A 14,525-nucleotide genomic window follows, 5' to 3' on the forward strand; every position below is an offset into this window, starting at 1 on the left:
ATATATCCCTATGTTCATTGAAGCATGATTTACAACAGCCAAGAAATAGAAACAACCTAAGTATCCACTAATAGACGAATGGATAAAGTACAGGTGATACACATATATCCAATGGACTATTACTCAGCCATAAAAAAAAAGAATGAAATCTTGCCATTTGAGACAACATAGATGGACCTAGAGGGTATTATGCAAAGTGAAATAAGCCCGACAAAGACAAATGTCATATGATTTCACTTATATTGAAATCTAAAAAACAAAATAAACAAACAAACAAGAAAGAAAAAAATTCACAGATACGGAGAACATTTTTATGGCTCCCAGATGGGAGGGGAGTTGGCAAGATGGGTGAAAAAGAGGAAGAGATTAAGATGTGCAAACTGCCAATTATAAAAACAGTCACAAGGATATAAAGTACAGCATAGAGGATACGGTCAATAATATTGTAATAACTTGTCAAATGGGTACTAGATTTATTGAGGTGATCACTTCGTAATTTATATAAATGTCTAATCACTACTGTATACCTGAAACTAATATTGTATGTCAACTGTAATTGAAAAATAAAAAATGTGAAAGATAAAATGGCAATAACTATATACCTATCAATAATTATTTTAAAATTATTATTTTTTAATGCCTGCAAAAGGAGGGGTACCACTCCAAAGTAAATTCAGTCTAGCAAACTCCTGCCAGAGTTCCTTGATTAGATTCCAAGGCCTGGGAATAATCCATGATAGCTCTTGGTTCTGCTCTCTGAGTCATCTTTCCTTTTTCATGAAAAGTGGCACATGTTTGCAGCTGAGTAGTTTTACCATCGTATTTCCTGACAGTAGAATTTTGGAGATCCAACTGCCTCCTTTCATTTTGTACTTTTTCTGTCCCTTTTAGTTTAAGTTGCTATTACTCTTAAATACTTTATGGGTCTCCTGTCAACTTCCCTTTACGCAAAAGCAACATCCACAGTTCTTTTTGAGACAGGCACTCTTTCACCTAGGGTAAAGATGCTGAGATGGCTAAAGATGCTGAGATTCCAAAAGGCCTTATTTTAAAAGTTGTATGAGGAACACCCTTAATCTCTAGAGAAGGCTCTTTGTGTGACTGAATATTATTCTGATCCTTTGATCTTCTTGAGGTTTTAACAAAAGTGTGTACAATCACCAGTTAATTTTTTCTCTATGCCAGGGCTTATCCCTATACCATATACTCAAAAGTCATTTCTTAATTTCAACAACTTTTGCCATCTGGAGAGACTGAGAATTTTCAAAAGCGTTAAATATTGGTTCCTTTTTAATAGTTCTTCCTTCAATTTATCTCTCTCCTCTTGCATTTGACTATATACAGCAAGAAGAATCCAGGTGGCATCTTCAATACTTTGCTTGGAAATTCTAGCGAGATAACCAAGTTCATCACTTACTTGTTCTGCTTTTCATATAATTGCAGGAGACAATTTTGCTAAGCTTTCTGTTACTACCTAACAAGGAACTCCAGTTCCCAATAACATGTTTCTTCCTTTTGAGCCCTCACTGGCAGTGTCTTCCAAGTTTGAACTTCTAAACAGTCTGTTCAAGGTCGGTTAGGCTTTCTCTATCACGCTCCTCAAAATTCTTTCAACCTCCAACCGGTTCCAAAGTCACTCCCACTGTTTTAGATATTTGTTACAGCAGTACTTCACTTTCGGATTCCAACATATAACCTTGTGTTTATAAGTTTAATTAATTTCAAAAAGATCTAGTAGAACTTTAAATACATGAGAAGGTTTTGAATGTTTGTAAGAAATTTAAAAACCCAACTTGAGCTACTCAGATATGACATTTTTGCTTTTGAATTTGAGAAAGTTACTATATCACCAGGAAGGTAAAGAAATATATATTGTTTAGATACTGTATTCTCAGGAGAGGAGAGCATGAGAATATGCCTAAGAGTAAATTTGGTGATAAGTGAGGAAAAAAATTAAATATATAAGTATTTTATAACAGTTTAAGTTTAAAATAGTAAGTGTTGCTGTCATTTTGATAATTCATTTGTATGTTTCCACTTTTTAAGGTATCGGTAACATTTAAAAGATTCAGATATAAGATATTTGTGATTTTAGAAAAATTCAATTAGTTTAAAAATTAATGCTTAAATGCCTTGAAAATATTGTGTTGATAAGTTTTAATTTTTTTAGTTGTAGACGGAGTGTTTAAATTTTTAGAATCTTGTTCGAATTGTTTATATAATTAATAAATCGAGCATTAAACAAAGTAAAAGTAGCAGTGACTGTGCCTTCAGATGACAGAGGCCCCTTGGACATGATAGAATCTAATCAGATGTAAGCATTCAAGAAAGATTCATGGAGAAGACATCAAAGGCAGCAGAAGTAAGGAAACAAGAGCCAGGCCCCCTTATCAGTTGCTCTAGGAAAGAAGAGCATGGATGGCTGCTGATCTGACTCCCCCTAGTGGTTCAGCCCGCAAAGCCCGCCTTTCCTGAGCACCAGGAGAAAATGCATATTGCTAGGTCATCGCTCTCTCCAAGAGGTTTCCCTTGATTAGCTAGACAAAAAAAGAAAAAGAAAAGAAAAGAAAAGAAAAGAAAATGTCCAGAAATTATTCAGCCAATGTCCTTGTAGATATTTATCCAGTCTTTGCACAAACACTTCCTGCGTCACTAGGCACCACAATCTGTTCTGAGTATCTCTAATAATTATAAAATGCTTCCTTCTTTTCAGCTGACACTCTGTCCCTGTAACCTGCACTCACTGGCTCTGTGTGTGCCCACTGGAACCACACAGCACAATTCTAATCTCTCTTCTACCTGACAGCACTTCAAATATTTGAAAGCAGCTTCTTGTCATCCCTCTTCCTGCTCCCCAAGCCCAAGCTTATCTTCTCCAGGCCAACATAAGCGGTTCCTTCAACTGCTCCTCATTTGACCCAGTTTCCAGTTTCCATCCCAGTTACTCTCTTCTGGAGGCATTTCTGGTTCGTCAACAGCCCCTGAAAACACACCAACAGCAAAAACCACTCCCACTCGCTGAGATGTCCCTCACAATGATGGGGCTGATGCCACCCTAGTCCAATAGCCCCATGCTCTTTGGAGCACTTTTGACAAATGATAGACAGAAGGCTGAGGTTTCTCTTGTCTGGAAATTTCTCATATGAGGCAACTTCACACCTGCCTTACTTAATCCTCTTTGTAGCCCTGAAACATTTTCCGTACTTGGGCAGAATTCATCAGTTTCCCAAATAATACTGTATTCAAACAACCAAAAGCAGATGACCACCTCTGGGTGAATTCTGCCTGCCCCTATCAGAGAGCTCGAAAAACCTCAAGAATGACCTACTCCCTTGTAAGACTGAAGCTTGGTAACTCTAGAATGGGTTCTGACAAGCTTAAGTTCCTTCTGCTGTAGTTTAAACTTATTTTATCTCACATCGCCTTCCGTGGACATGGGGGAAAAAAGACTTGGCAATACTGCAACATCTCTTTATAGTTTGAAGGCTGATATTCAGTCTACTCACACCTCTCTTCTCTGAACTAATGTAGACTTTTCCCTGAAGGGCCATTTTTCAAAAACCTTTCATCATTTACTTTGTCTCCCCTGGCTCCTTTCCAATTTCTCCATAACATCTGCCACTTATGGGCCCCAGGATTGAACAGCATGTTTTAATGACTGATATTGGCTACAGATTAAAAATTATATCTATGAAAATATTTCCATTATAACATAGCTCATTGTTTCAAAGATTTATATACCTAAGGAGTCCCTGGCTGACATATAACAGATTATGTTTCCAATCTTACTTTGTAGATCAGCCTTTTGATATTTAGGCACATTTTTCCGCAGAAACAATATTACATCTGGTACTTGAGCTCCCAGCCCAGTCGAGAAAAGCCATTTAAGTCACAGAGCAATTATGATATCAGGTTGAATTTAAAGAACAAGAATTCTCTGATCTTAAGAGATGCAGGAAGATGAAATGGGATCCATTTCCTCAGTTTCTCAGCATAGGATGGATGCTCCTCAGGAAATGGCTAACTCTTAACTTTGGGTATCTTCCTTCATTCTTTCCATGCCTTCTCCCACCTCTTTGGGCCCTTATCCTAGTATCCTAATTCGCAATGTCCTAGTGTTGCCCAAAGTTTCTCACAATGCTGCCGCACCCAGATCTCCCTGCATTCCCCAGTTCTCCATGCTTCGAATACATCTTAGCTCCCCTTCTCCTTGATCTTTGTGCTTAATTTGTACTTTCTTGATTTAGTAAAGTCTCAATATAGCATGTTAAAGCCTCCATTACTATTGTTTCTAATAGTTTTCTTTGTATATTTTAATGCACTGTGGCTCATCATTACAGATTCCCAAACATTTTATCTTTATTATGAATGTTACCTTTCATTATGATAAAATTATATCTCAAAAGTGTGAAGGAAATAATCTCTAGTAATTCAGTGGGCTGAGGTGATGCAGAAGAGTTCCCCTCCAGCTACTACTACAGAGAAACACTGGACAAAATAGTTATATATATTTACACACACGCACACACACACTTGACAGAAAGAAAGGGAACTCACTGGATTCCAGAAACAAAGCAGGGATTCAGAGGCTGAGCAGTAAGTCAGGGCTAATACCACTGTATCTCAGGTAGGGTGTGGACGAGCTCTAGGCCCTGGGGGTTCTGGGATTTTATCACCCTTGCAGGCCAATAAGATGTTGTCGCTGGTATGAACAAGGAAGACAACTGGAATTGAACATGCTGCAAAGTCTGGGTTCCTGAGGTCTATGCTATTGCCAAAAAAAGTTCATCCACAAAAAATTGAAATCAAGCCTGTGCCATACATTAACATGAGTTCTGAATTTTCACCATGCGGCAGAAATATCAAGCTGAGAAGAGACTTTTATAAAAGCTGTTGAGAACTGGTGATATCTCTATCCAGAAGAAGCAAACTTGCAGCTACAGTAAAGGAACAGTGCAACAACCCAAGGCACATAGCTCTTCCCCAAGGGGAAAAAAAAATCCCTGCTGAAAAAAAACTCATAATGAAAATTACAAACCATAGGAGGAAACCACCTTGAGGGTCAGATCACAAAATTAACAGGAGAACTAATGCCCCAAGAAGTAGAGAAAATCTATAGATGACTATAACATAAGTATGTTTTAAATGACTTACAAGATGAAGGAAGGAACAGAAAACAATGAAAAATAGGAAAGCATATAAAAAGAAAAGGGAAATTTGGAAAAGGACCTAATCATTCTTTTATAAGTGAAACTTATAGCCATTGAAAATCAAAACTAAATGGATAAATTTATTACCTGAGTAGAAAATAAGGAAACTGGAACTAAGGAAATGACTCAGAATACAGCATAAAGATAAAAATGGAAAAAAAATAAATGAAAGTTTAAGAATCACAAAGGACAAAATCACTAATAACAGAAAGGATATCCAATAGGAGTTATTAAAGGGGTTAATAGAAAGTAGGAAAGACAGGGATTCTTACATTAATGAGTACACTGTATCGGTATCTACTGCTGTGTTATAAACCACCCCAAAACTTAGTGATTTAAAACAACTGTTTACTTAAATCATAGTTGTGTGGGTACACAACTTGGGGTTGGCCCAGTTGAGAGGTTATTCATGCACCTATGGTCAGCGGGCAGTGGCCTCACACACGTTACCTAACTGAGAAATAAAAAGGAAGAGGACAAGGCTCGGGCCACATGGGCTCCCTGCAGACAGCACTCTCTGTTTGACTTGGCAACCATTGTACCAAAGACAGGTTAGCCTCGCAGTGACCAAAGGCCTCTGTGTTCTGATTTAATGTTTTGCAGCTGGGTTTTCAAATGTGCTGTTGTGTAGCATGCTCTGCCCTTTACACAGATTGTGACAGATGTTGACTTAGTGGGAACAGCTTGGTTCCAAGAGGAAAATTGGAATCATTTTCATTAATGACTTGACATTTCTTTGCCTCTGTTGCAAGCTTGGGGTAACTAATTGCTAGTTTTACCTATGACCATTTCTATAACTCCACTCCCCAATTCAGCTCAAATCATTTTGTTTTTACTTAGATACTTTGATTTGTTAAAATTTGCTCTACTAGGACTACAGTACTAAGACTCTTTTTATTATTATGGTTAATGTTTAAAAGAATCAATAAGAACTACATTTATACAGTCTTGTAGATTGATAGATAGGTAAAATAGCAAAGATGGGCTACACTGTGGGAAACAAAAGCAGGTAGAAAAATGGAAAATATAGGACAATTATAAAAAGAAGACATGATTTTCCTAATTTGGGCTGCCTAAACTATGAATCCCTATTCCTCTCAGCCAAGTGGAAGCTAGAAAGTAACTTGTTTTTCTTAAATAAACTCCACACTCGAATCTTTGATAAACAAACTCATAAGAAATAAGGAAATCTTGTTACTAATCACAACAGACTTTAGAATGAGAGCAGCCATTCACCTCTGGTCTGGAAAGGACTCTTGGGCAAATAATCCTCACGCAATTGTTCTATTTAAAATATACAAGCTTTTAGGGCAGGGGAATACCTGAAGGGCAAGAGGGGAAAATGTCACCTGTCCTGGGTAACTCCTAACTTAATTCATTTAGGACCCCAAAGAAGGGCTAAAGGATAAAAGGTTAGGGAAAGGTAGAGACAAGAAATCATTGTGATGCCTTAGGATGAGAGAGACTGAGGAGATGGCACCTCCTAGGCTCCGAATTTCTAAATACGGTACTTATTTCAGATTCTCACCCTCTTGAGTGCCCCTGTACTTATCATACTAGATGTTCAGATATATACATGGGCATGGGCAGCATAAGGTGCTAGGGAAGTGGAAGGAGTCTTTCCCATTACCTGGGCAACCATTCTTATTTTCGATGACTTCTGAGATGAATATTTGATCCTTACCCACAACCCAAATAAAGTGATAAAAATCTTTCTCTATGTATATTTATTTTTGGGGGAAAAAAGGAACCAAAAAAATTTTAGTATGGTGGGGGTTAGATGCTAGAGAAAAAAATATTGAATGAAGCAAACATCCTCCTTAACTCATATGCAAAAATGCCAGAAGCTAGGCTTATACCTTTAAAAAGGAGATGGGAAGATTCTTCTCTCCAAACATTAATGGTCCCAGAGAGAAGTCCAATAGATACTGACTTCTGAGTTTCCCCCACTGAAAAAGCCAACTTACTGCCATATACACTGCAGTGGAGCCAGGGAGTGACAATTCCCTCCCAAGCTCATAGATTTTCCATTTAGCTGGTTAGTGCCTAACTCTGAAATAAGAGCAGATAATCAAGAATCAGTAGACACTTGGAAAGCTTCCTATATGAAAGGCAGAAACAAAAAACAAAACAAAACAAACAAACCAAATACACAAAAACAAATAGAAAAGGCCACTTAGAGGAAGTAGAGACAACGTTGGGAATAAATGAACACTGCAAAGACAAAAAAGCTAGAAATAACATCCTTGTACAGATAAGAAGGGCAAGTGCATTCACGAAATAAAAAATGATACTGTAGAAAATAAACAATTAGAAAATAAGAATGAGCTTTTAAAAATTAAGAATAAGAGCTGAAATTTTATAAGCTATAGAAAAGTTGGGTGATAAAGCGTAACCAAAAGACAAAGACGTGGGCAATAAAGAAGATAGGAAAATTAGAAACCTGATTCTGGAGGTCTGATATCTGACTAACGGGTATTCCAGAAAGAGAAATGTGGTAAGAAGATTTTAAAAGAAGAAAATTTCTTCTAACGGAAAGTCTTGAATATCTCAGTTGAAAGAGTCCCCCAAGTTCAGCACAATGAATGAAAATTCACAAAGTGATAGTATAGCAAATGCTATTGCCAAAAAACCCTATTGGATAGATCCTCTAAGCAGATGTCAGGATGAGGTTGGAGGTACGAGAGATCTACTGGGGGAAACGCCTGTGAAGGAAAAAGGGATAGAGAGCAGGAGTAGATGGGGAGAACCTTCAGATCACAACGCAGGTCTGATACTCATGAAAGGAGAAAAGAAAGAGAGACCTTGGTAGGAAAAGCTTCAGACAACAGCACAGCTCTGAGAAAGTCTCGGCCAGGCCAAAAGGGAGTCTCTCAGCCAAAGGTTGTTTGCTAGAAGAGCCCCTCATGAGGTAGGCATAGTGTGGCCCTAACACACTCACCTTTTTCAGTTACTGGCTACAAGTCACCTAAGGGAAATATGGCCTCTCTGTGTACCTGGTGGTGGATCCAGAGGTGTGGCAGCTGGGCTGTCAGTCAGCTAGGCTTTCCACAGCAGATTATCTTAATGAGACATCTAAGCAGTACGCCTCATGACTGCTAAGTCCATTTCTTGCCCTGCACAGATCCAATTCTCCATGATTCTTGTGGGCCTCTCTTCCCGAGTAGAAATAAGAGGGAAGTTAGTGGGAAGAACTGCAGCCCCGGTTGCTGGCATTTGTCTTGATCACAGCAGGTACTCATCCTCTCCCACCTGCACTATCCAATCTAAATTCCCCTCCTCCCCGCCCCCCCCCCCCAGCTATCGATTCTGTAATTCATGGCAGCTTACCTGGTAGTATGACCCAAACTTTAATTTTAGAGGGGTCTTAGTAATCACACTCTTTTCAGGCAGGATTTGTTGCCCATATCCATCCAAAGATTAAGCAAGGCTGTAGAAAGAGATGCCCATGAGGATCACCTGGAATCCACACACATTTCCCTTTGCTCCCATTGTGTGAAAAGAGCCCAACTTCCTCCTGTTAGTAAAGGTCAAATATATCTTCCAAGATGATGACTCCTCTTTTTACCTGCTGGTCTTTGGCTAAAAAGCATCCAAAATGCCCTCATGGCAGCCATAGAATATAGGTTAATGTGTCTTCTGCCAAGAATTCACCTCATGTGGACAGGAAGACCTCTCATTCCTCAGAGCCCAGACTTGTGGAGACAAGAAACACAAAGTTCCTCACGAGGTCACGGGGAGTGATGATAAGTGGGGCCACTCCTGCCTCTACCTCTTAATTCCTAAACCCATGTATTCTTCCTACTGAGGATATAGCACCATATAAAAGACAATTTAATGCACACAGTGGTCCCCCATACTTTCAGAGTATTGTCTCTAAGCTGGAGCTACAGCTGTGTCTTAGTAACCATTCCAGGGCTTTATGAGACTGCCTCCTTGTAAGTGATATGCACGTGAAATGACCAGTGGATCCTGCACGTGAAATAGTCGTGGACCTGCTTTCATGCTTCCTTCAGTATGAACTAGATCCTCTGGTCGATAGTATGCTGTGTGCAATTCCATGACTATAGATCGGGCATTCCATGAGCCTCCAGATAGTGGGGCTTGCTGAAGCCTTGTGGATAAAAAAAAAAAAAAAAAAGACAAACCCATAGCCAGCACAGGTATCTAACCCTGTGAGAATGAACTGCTGGAACTTCCAGGACAGAGGAGGCCCAAATAGTTGACTTGCTAGTAAATAGCCAGTTGGAGATGAAAAGTTTTATTTTCCAACTCAGCAAGTTCCAGAATTCCTGGGCCCTCTGTTCCACCTATATCTTCCTTGAAAACTGTCTGGTCATCTATGAACTTATCTCTTTCTGATAGTCTTATTACATGCAGCTAAATCCAACTAGCTCATACTTTCATCATTTTGTCTCAAGACCTCTTGGCACAAATCCAAATATCTTAGGTACACGCTCTAACTTCCAAGTTACCAAATATCTATAAAATATATCAACAAATACCAATTTTCTTTCCAGCCTCCTATTTAGCCTCCTCATGCCCACCATTCAAGTGCCAAAATCAATGCTATTTATGTTTTATTTTTCTTGTGTCTATATCCCACTACTGATATCAATTTCTAATACCTATTAGATACTAATTTCTGATGCCAAAATCTACTGCCACAACATGCTACATGACAAACATCCAAAATTTCAGTGGCTTAAAATAACAGTAATTTATTATCATTGATCAGTGAGTCAGCTGAGAGTTGGCGGATCTCAACTGGGCTCAGCTGGGCAGCTCTGCTGATTTAGGCTGAGCTTGACTAGGACTAATGGGCTTCATTCTATGTATTACTCATCCTCCTCCTAGAACCCGTGGACTAGTCATCAACATATTCTGCTGCTTCTAATGACATAGCATGAGATAGCAAGTTTAACCACATAAGTGTTTTTAAGCCTGTGTTTGCAACGTATCTACTAATACTCCATGAGCCAAAGTAAGTAATGTGGCCAAGCCTAGCATCAAAAGGCAAGGAAGTACGTGCCACCTACATAAACGGGGAGGGGTAGAACAGTGAATTTTTTGAGCAATAATCTAATCTACCACATATGCTATTGTGGAATTTTAGATCGCCTCCAAAGCGTAAAGTCATCAGGTACAAAGGGTTGGGAATTAGAATAGCAGAACTTCTCAGAGCAATATCAGGATCTAGAAAACAACAGAATGCCTTTCAAATTCTGAGTGAAATGATTTTAAACCTAGAATTCCATATCTTGGAATAGTACTTGGCACAAAATAAGAGCTCTAGACAGGTTTGCTGTTATTATTGGGAAGCCCCTCTGTAAGTATACACCCGGAAGATGTTATCTGGCATTTGCCTGACTCCTAGAGAGAATTCACTTCTTTAGGAGATACCAAGTTTAAATGGACGTTTCTAATATAATCTTATAGGCTGAAACTTGCCTTCCTCTAACTTCCCCCACTGCTCATGGTTAGATTTCAATACAGCTTTTGCAGATAGCTACTGGATCTCCCCTGGGTCTTCTTCTCAGCCATGGTCAATTGTTCATTATATATTGCTCCCAGACCATGCTGCTAGCTCTCCCACTCACACAATGCAGTTTGCCAATATATCCTTTCAGATGAAGTGTCCAAAATATGCCCAGAGGTCAATATGGGTTCTGATCAGCATAGAGTACAGTGCACATTTTTCTGTCCTCCAGACTGCAAAAAACTGTTTCTCAGTGAAAACAGAAATAGGAGATTTAAAAAAAAACATAATCAAGGCCATCACAGAGCTTCATTAGAAAAACATACTAAAAAAATTCTATTTCAAAGCAATTTTTTTCTGGTTTCCCTGAACTGAGATGGAAAACAGTGAGCAGCCTAGACTGATTGAAATGCAAGAATCAAACAGTGTACAAGTAAGGTCGGTAACATTATGCCAATTCATTTACTGTGAAATACTACAAAGAGTAATGCTAGAGCCTGTTGTGAAGGTCACAGACCACATCCCACAGTCCAAGAAAAGCGAATGATATTCCAAAAGAAGGAGAAGAACAGAGCTAAATAAAACTCTGACAAGTGTCAGCACCAATGTACAGTGAAATAATACAGAAAAACAAGAGGACACTGCTCCCTCTGGTGGGCACAGCTAGACCCTTCCTCATTTCTGGCCTTGACCCCCTCTGATTAAAGAGAGAGAACCCAAGCAAATAAATCCACAGGAGGGGAAGAAATCCATTTCCAGGGTGGGCAGTGTGATCACTAACTCAAGCTGAGATGAGAATAGTAAGAAAAACATTCTTCTCCTGCGATGAACAATGTGTCTACCTGCAAAGCATGTCCGGAATTCTAGATTCCTTTGGAGTCTTGGTAAAGACCCCCAAGAGCTGGCTGGTGGGTACATGGGGATTTGCTATTCTATCTTTTCTACTTTGTGCATGTTTAAATTTTTCCATAAAAAAAAAAGTTTTGAAAAATAACCAGTGATAACTTTTTAAAAGAATGTTGACAGTACAGTGATTGAATCTGTCCTCCTTCCCCCATACTCTTACTTTTAAGTCAGAAGGTACCATCACTAATAAACTCATTGAGAAAATGGTGATTTTTGTGTGGATGTATTAGATCATATGTTATATATCTAATAATTGAACAGGGAAATAAACTATTTAGACAGAGTTCTGACTGAAAACTGTGTTCAAACTTATGCTGGTGAATAAAGGCCATCAGCTTATTATCTAGCTAAAGGCAAGGATATTAATAAGTCTGAGAATCTCTAGTCTGGTTTTTCCTTTCATTCACTGAAAAATGGATTTGTGATCATGGTCCTCAGATTCAGACCAAACTCAGTACCAGAACTACAGAGATGAAAGAGTAGTCAGGAAACTGATTAGGTAAATAAACTTTGACCTCCAATTCACCTTGACCGCCCTAAATGCTTTGAATAAATGGGCTGCGAATGGTTTGTGTACAAACACTGGGCCAGAGGCGGAGCCTCCGGTGTACCAGAACTCCTGAGCATCATTCCTCATCTTGGCTCTGCCATTTACTCCAGCCGCTGCTACATGCAACCAGATCCACATAGGCTCAGACCAGCTCCATAAAGGTGTAATCTGACAGTACATCGGTCCACAATATGAACCTCTAAATTTTGCTCTAGGGCTTCTCTGACACCAAAATCTGTGAAGCCTGTGGAAAGAGTCCTGGCAGTCACACGTGAACAATCTAGAAGTACTGAGAAATTACTACTTTAGATCCCTTTGGACAGAATGTTGTAGGTGGACAGAAATAAGGACCCCATTGCTAATGGTAATTACAGATCCAGCAGCAACATAATTGGCTCTCACCTGTGATGAAGTACAGGTGAAAGAAAGAAGCTTTGGGTTATGTGGTAGCTGTGCACTTTAATAATATGGAGGCAATAATAATTATAAGGAATGGGAAATTCGTTGGCTTTTGTGGACTGCTTTGGAAGTCTTGAAAAAAGAAAATGACAGATTCAGGGTAGCCAACAGTCAACTCAAGCACACTGAGAACTTTTCAAGGTCTCCATGGCAATATTTAGTAAACTTTATCCCCTGCAGGTACAAGGAATACTGTCTTTAACATTAAACCAATAATTTAGTCATAATGTGTCAAAGACAAAAGAAGACAGAATACAAAGCCTCGACAGGTCTCCCACCTCAAAATTTTCCCTTATAGGAAAATTTTAAGATCTTAAGCCTGGGACAGGGTAGATAAGTCTGAGTATACTGAGTCACTACATTGATTTTAACGCTCTAACAGAGCAGAACCAGCCCTCTTCCCCTTGCTAGTAGAGAACAACCTCACTCTGCCAGGAGACCCTGAAAAGACCTCACATGAAGCCTGCCTTGCAATGTGGGTTTTTTTTTTTACGCCTACAGCACTTAGTATTCTTAGGTGGTCCCCTATCCAAGGACTAACCAGGCCCAACCCTGCTTAGCTTCCAAGATCATACAGGATTGGGCACATTCAGGGTAGCATGGCTGTAGTGTAATGTGTTTCTTATCCTCCTCAAGACCCTTTCCTATCTCTACTCACTGTCTCCACGATAACTAGAGCCAGGTTTTTGCTTAAACAGGAGGGGAAATATACCCCTGCTACAGTAGGAAATAGTTTAATGAAGGCATCAAAGGCCCTGAGTAACTCGTGTAGGCAGGAACCTGGACGTGCCAGTGGCGGTAGACCTTGAGGATGTTGCACAAGGGCTGGCGAGTGGATAGCGGAGAATTTACTGACATGGGAGCGTTCTTTCCTTGATTTAAACTGTCCTGGCAAGGATGCTTGGAGCAATCCACTACAAGGATAGATTCTTGAGGCTTGAACAAAATAATGGCCTACAAAAAAATAAAGTTCAATTGCTACAACTTCCCTGGCATGGCTCTGAGGAAGGAATCAGAAAGCTCAGGCAAATGAAAATATTAGAGTAGACTTATTTTTTATTATTCATTTGATTGTAGAAAGTGTTCATTAGGAATTAATAGAGGCGAAATGTAGTTTAAATTTCTACAAACATCTGTTTCTAAAAGTCTGTAGGAAACACACAGATGTCACTTCACACAACTGAATAAAATCAAGCTCTTTGTTTTTTGTCATCATCATTAAATGACCTGCACTTGCAAATAAAGCATGGTTTAGCCTTAAACAGTGGTGATGAACTTAAAATTATTTTATTGTGGTAAAATATGCATAAATTAACCATTTTAACCATTTTAAGTGTACTATTCAGTGGCATTAAGTACATTTACATTGTCATGCAACCATCACCGCCACCCATGTCCAGAACTCTTCCATTATCCCAAACTGAAACTCTGTACCCGTAAAACAGTAACTCCCCCTTTCCCCCTTTCTCCCTCTCTCCAGCTCCTGGGAACCTCTAGTCTACCCTATCTGTATGAATTTACCTATTTTACGTACCTCATTACTATGATTAGTGGACTCAAACAATATTTTTCCTTTTATATCTGGTTTATTTCACTTAGTATAATATTTTCAAGGTTCGTCCATGTTTTGGCATATTTCATCATTTCATTTCTTTAAAAAAATGAACATTCCATTGCATGTATATACCACATTTTGGCTAACCATCCATCTACCGATTGACATTTGGGTGGTTTCTTTCTACCCTTTGGGTTTTGTGAATAATGCTTCTGTGGACATTGGTACACAACTATCTGTTTGAGTCCCTGCTTTCTTTGGGGTATATATCTGGAAGTAGAATTGCTAGATCATATGGTAATTCTGTCTAACTTTTTGAGGAATCATCAAACTGTCTCCCACAGCAGCTGAACCATTTTATATTCC

The 14,525-nt window shown here is 39.1% G+C and overlaps 1 protein-coding gene and 1 pseudogene across 4 annotated transcripts in view; both read right to left on the reverse strand.

Annotated features, from left to right (window-relative positions):
* PDE8B (phosphodiesterase 8B) overlaps positions 1 to 14,525 on the reverse strand; it is a 289,225-nt gene that overhangs the window by 238,652 nt on the left and 36,048 nt on the right. The window lies entirely within an intron of this gene.
* LOC118606960 lies at positions 13,097 to 13,215 on the reverse strand (annotated as a pseudogene).

The sequence above is a fragment of the Rousettus aegyptiacus genome, unplaced genomic scaffold (genome assembly GCF_014176215.1).
Source record: "Rousettus aegyptiacus isolate mRouAeg1 unplaced genomic scaffold, mRouAeg1.p scaffold_m13_p_8, whole genome shotgun sequence".
Taxonomy (NCBI): domain Eukaryota; kingdom Metazoa; phylum Chordata; class Mammalia; order Chiroptera; family Pteropodidae; genus Rousettus; species Rousettus aegyptiacus.